This window comes from Eptatretus burgeri, chromosome 8 (assembly GCF_056783735.1).
Source record: "Eptatretus burgeri isolate ZD-2024b chromosome 8, Ebu_testis_v1, whole genome shotgun sequence".
NCBI lineage: Eukaryota > Metazoa > Chordata > Myxini > Myxiniformes > Myxinidae > Eptatretus > Eptatretus burgeri.
This window is the reverse complement of record NC_140968.1, coordinates 3,565,398-3,570,397: the sequence shown is the minus strand read 5'-3', so window position 1 is coordinate 3,570,397 and position 5,000 is coordinate 3,565,398. Positions and strand designations below refer to the sequence as shown.

At 46.1% G+C, this 5,000-nt stretch overlaps 1 protein-coding gene across 3 annotated transcripts in view; it reads right to left on the bottom strand.

The window, feature by feature from the left end:
- ARIH1 (ariadne RBR E3 ubiquitin protein ligase 1) overlaps positions 1-5,000 on the bottom strand; it is a 101,131-nt gene that overhangs the window by 21,290 nt on the left and 74,841 nt on the right. The window lies entirely within an intron of this gene.

The window sequence follows — 5,000 nt, the reverse complement described above, 5'->3', positions numbered from 1 at the left end:
AGCCAGCTCCCACACCACCTCCCAACCAGAAGAGATCCATCAAATCTGACATGTGAGCGCTAATGTCCTAGCCCCCTCCCATTTCCAGGAAGATTTCCTGCAGAGGCCGCTCCACCAATCGAGCACCACTGCTGGGTGGAAAGACAAGACTCGACCAATGACCTTCTACCGCAGGGTCTTGACCACCCCTGCAAGTCCTGCACCAATGAGCAGCCAGCTGCGAAGCTGAGGAGCAAGGGAGGGGAGGGGGGATAAGGGAAGGAACGCACAGAGTGCAGAGAGAGAATTTTGGGTACAAAGTCGAACAGTTTTTCTCTCGCCGCACTTCTTCCACACGTTACATCAACCTTTCCCCAATGCTTCTTCTTCTTCTTCTTCTTCTTCCTCACACTCCGACTTTCCTGACTTTATTTTATTAACGTTTTTCCCACTTTTTTGACTTTCCATTTCCTTCTTTCGTACTTTCCATGGCTTTCACACACACACACACACACACACACACACACACACACACACACACACACACACACACACACACACACACACACACACACACACACACACACACACACACACACACACACACCAAGGCAGTCCATCACGTTTGGCCAAGAGAACATACAGCGACCCCCACACAAACGAGGCACTGATGGAGCGGAGGAAGGAGTCAAGGAGGGAGTACGCAGGAAGCGAACCTGAACCGCTAAGCCAGGCGTTGGCAACCTAAACCAGGCCGCGGGCCACTGGGCCACGTTCGGGCCACCTCGCGGGCCGCACCCCCCTCCCAACCCGAAAAAATAACAAACACACCTAAAATCAATGATAATAAATGTAATTGTAAATTGAACCTTTAGACCTTCAGCCATCTGAAACAACAACGAAAAAAATATTTAAGACCAAGTAGCGAAAATAATTTATTGTGACGTACAGAGACTGTGATATATGTGGAAGAATCATATGTCCACATATGTTAAATTTGCCGTCGGTTCAGAAAAATGTTTCGCGGGCCGCACCTAATGGAAATCCGGACAAGGTGCCGCGGGCCGCACGGGAGGAGCTCGCGGGCCGCAGGTTGCCGACCTCGGCGCTAAGCAATGGGCGACCGCAGCTTCAACTGGGGTTACAGAATGTGCGTCGGTGCACGTAAAGACCCCACACTGCTTCTTTCTCACCACCATTTCTCACTCCTCTCCCCACATTCTATTTCCTTTCTTCGGGTGTCTGGATCCATTTAATGTAAAGGTGCTGAGTAATTGTTGTAAGGCATCCGAAGGGAGGTTTATCGCGTAGGGGATAAGAGGGAATGTACATGTGCTTGTACATTTGTGAATATTGCTTGCTATGCCTTTCCTGAATTCTCCCGCCATTTCCCATTTGAAATTTCCAACTGCCATTTCTCGTGCCAATTTCCTCCTTGTGTAATAAATGAATGAAAGAGTTGATATCTTGTCTTGACTTATCCTGCTCAGGTTTGATCTAAGATAGCACCCCTGGAGCAATTGTCCCAAGTGATGAATTGGTCTGATACACGATAGGGTGCGGCGCGTAACACTGGCTTGCTCGGCCAATTAATAGCCATGACGCAGTCGCAGGCACGGTTCCCCATCTTCTTCTTCTTTCAGCTGCTCCCGTTAGGGGTCGCCACAGCGGATCATCCGTATGATCCGCATAGTGATTTTGGCTTAGTCTTTACGCCGGATGCCCTTCCTGACGCAACCCTGGTTGCCTCTTACGACACAGGGATATCGTACACCTATTCGAACCGGGGCATACACCGGGCCCAGTTCACTGGTGATCACTTCGCCGACCTCGGAAGGATGACAGGCTGAGTCAACCTCCTGGTGTGTATTAATTCAAGCGGTCAACGGGGCTTGAACTCAGGACCCCATCTACTTCATTAATCTCACAGGAACGGTAAACCGACCCTGGGCACAAAGATCCGGCCAGGGGTGTGTGTTGTAGACCGTCTCCATGGTCTTTTGATAAACACGCCGGACTTTGAGTTTTGTTGTAGATACGGACGCCGGACGTCCGTAACAATATAAATCGCCGAAAAGGTGACCACTTGATTTGGCAGTTTAGTGAATATTCGTTGAAAGGATAACATAATGGGCAGGCAGGTGAACCCAGAAATACACACACTCACCTCTGAGCCTGGGTTTGAATCCTAACACAGCTATAATCTGTCATCCCATTGTTTCACAGGCAAGGAGATTCATCAATATGTGCCGTCCCTAGGATGGACGTTAAACTGGGCGTCCCATTTGACAGCATTAGTTGGTGAATTTTGTGTGAATTATTTATTTGCACAGGGACATGTCGATTTATGTCCAGGATGCCTTCATGAAAAGTGTGACGTTAATTGAATCAATTTTCCAATTCAAAAAAAACATACAATAATGGAATAAGGCTGGGTGGGGAATGGGAGAGGGTGCTGGGTGGGGAATGGGAGAGGGGGGCTGGGCGGGGAATGGGAGAGGGGGCTGGGCGGGGAATGGGATAGGGGGATGGGTGGGGCATGGGAGAGGGGACTGGGTGGGGAATCCTCATTTTCACCTATGATGTTACGTTTTTGGCTTAAACAGAGATAATTTAACACATTTTTTGACAGTAAAAACATATCCCCGTGGGTGACTGACAGTTATTCCCCCCAACAGGTGGGGTGAAAATTAGTGATTGGGGGAAGGAGCCATGGCCACCCTTCCTGAAGTGGAACGGTCATGGGGAGCACAAGTTAAGTTAACGGCATGGTCGTTATGTTTCATGAAGAGTTTGGTCTGCATCTGGCCATCGGTTTCTGAGAAGATTTTAAAATAAATTACCTGAATTTGAGGTGAACCCCCCTTTTAAGCCTCTTATGGGGGTGGACCTTACTGTTCTGATGTATCGTATCAAATTTGGCCCATAATCAATCATGTAATTTGTGAGGAAAAGATGGTTTCGTGAATATGATGGAATAGGGGAGGGAGGCCGTGACCCCTTTTCTGGGTGAGATACGGCAACTTCAGGTTAGGGTATTGTCCCGATGTCTCGTGGCAAGTTTGGTCTGGATCTGTCTGGGGGTTTCTGAGAAGAAGAATTTTTAATAAAATACCCATATTTGGGGTGAACTCCCCCCCCCCATTTCACTCCCTTCATGGAGTGGGGGGGAGCACATCCGGATGGGGATCACAACCCCATGAGATCTTGCTGTCCTGATGCATCACACCAAATTTGGTCCATATTGGTTGGGCAGTTTATGAGGAGAAAATGTTTTCGTCAAATGCTAATGGACGTACGGATGTATGGACGGCCGGACGCTGGGACATTTCACAGAAATAACCTCAGTATTGGAATTAAATAATCTTATCAAAGTCCAGGGTGGCCACAATGTCGTCACCCTTTGTAAGAATTGACATTGCCCTTTATCATATTAGCCGACAACGCTGAAAAGTTCTACAAGTTATACCGCATACATTTGCAGTACTCTTTTGCAACATATGAAGCAAGGTTTAAGTGTCCCTTGGATCCGTTTGTGCTCCATCATTGTCATTACAGAGAATAATTTTGCACTGTTCTGTGGGATATTTCCAGAGCATCTGTGGAGTGATACAATTCAAAGGAAGTCTCACTGCTCGTTTAAGGTCATCGGTGGTTTTGTCGTGCTGCTGTGCAACAATCTCTTTGATGAAGCCCCAAAGGCAATGCCAGAATTTTCATAAGGGGTGACAAAACATTGTGGCCACCCAGTACAGTGCAGTAAAACTGTGTAAATTATATGTTGGTGGTAGATAAAGGAGGGAGGGGGAAGAGCAGATCGAGGAGGACAGAATGCAGGAGGAACTTCGTCACATCATAGTCAACATCCACATGGTCAGCATACGTTCCATCGTTCCCCATGTACGAACGAGCTCCTTTGATTCATAATCAACTTGGATGTTCATGGTGATAAACATTTAGCACTTTCACGAATTTGTTTTGCATTTTGATAAATTGTACGTACGGTTGTTGGAGGCAAACCTGTGCCGACCAAGATCGATAGTACGATCACCATTCACACCATAACATCCAATTTCACCTCCACGTTTAGAGTTTTACACACTTTCTTACCAACAGGGTCACTCTCATGACCACGAGCACGCTTAAAACTGATTATTAATAAAATCAGACGATATTTAACGATACGAATCACAATACTGTAAAAGATTTTGGAAGTACATACAGTAGGTCTGAACAACGCAAAGGCAGAATAAAGTACAGTACACTTTACATCGAAGTTATGTCATTCAAGTCACGTGTTTAGGCTTTTCCATCATCAATTTTCCTGAGCCGCCCAGCTAATTGAATTTGAATTTAATTGAATTGGCAGTGGAAGAACAATTTCCATCTTTATGCGGACAATAATAAAGAATTTGAATATGAACAGCAGCCATAGCAGCAAAGTGTTCAGCTGTGGTGCTGTCTAATCAGTCTAAATTTACATTCGGTTCTGGAATATTACAAGTACAGGACTGCAGGAACAGGTACAGCCAGACAAGGGCACGGTGCACAGATTGCAGCAACGTTCTTGCCTCCATGAAGCTTGCCCTTGCCGGCATACACATAGCACGACTCGTCGTTGACGTGTCGTCATGAAAGCGTGACCAAGGTTGAATAAAATTTGAGTAGAAATTTCACAATCTACAATAATTTTACTGAAAATACAATAATTTTGAGCTTCCAATAGGATATTTACACTTTTCAGATCGAGCAACACTGTATGAAGGTTGCCGGCCTGCAGACGGCAGCACGGTTTTCAACGTCTTGAAATGGCAAACCATGTGTGGCTGTGTGTGTGTGCGCGCATAACGTTGATGATCTGAACGTCTCGGCATGAGACTGGGCAGCTCATGAAAATTGGCAATGGAAAAAGCCAAAGCACGTGGCTTGAACGACGGAACAAGATACAATTGAAAGCCTCGGTACCTATTGATTGAAAATAATAATAATAATAATAATGTCCACTCTAAAATATGTCAACT